Source organism: Odontomachus brunneus, unplaced genomic scaffold (genome assembly GCF_010583005.1).
Source record: "Odontomachus brunneus isolate Ranch 3 - 2012 unplaced genomic scaffold, Obru_v1 Obru_scaffold_300, whole genome shotgun sequence".
Taxonomy (NCBI): domain Eukaryota; kingdom Metazoa; phylum Arthropoda; class Insecta; order Hymenoptera; family Formicidae; genus Odontomachus; species Odontomachus brunneus.
Genome location: NW_022639750.1, coordinates 222,830 through 223,041, shown reverse-complemented (window position 1 = coordinate 223,041; position 212 = coordinate 222,830). Strand labels below are relative to the sequence as shown.

The 212-nt window shown below is 55.2% G+C and overlaps 1 pseudogene; it reads left to right on the top strand.

The window, feature by feature from the left end:
• LOC116853285 overlaps positions 1-212 on the top strand; it is a 3,125-nt pseudogene that overhangs the window by 1,827 nt on the left and 1,086 nt on the right.

Genomic DNA, 212 nt, shown 5'->3' with positions numbered 1-212 from the left:
GCTCCGTTGCAATTGCAATTCCTTCAACGCGGAGGATAAGCGCCGCGACGCCTCTCGAGCGCCGAGAGCCGATCTCGCTCTCTCGGGTCAGCTCCGCTCTCTCTTGAACTGTTACTCGCTTGCCGCTCGCGCCGTTCTCGCGCTATCGTGCATCAATTTTGTTTGTTCTGTAAATGTGAGTGCGTGAATATTGTGCACCGACTGCGTTACTA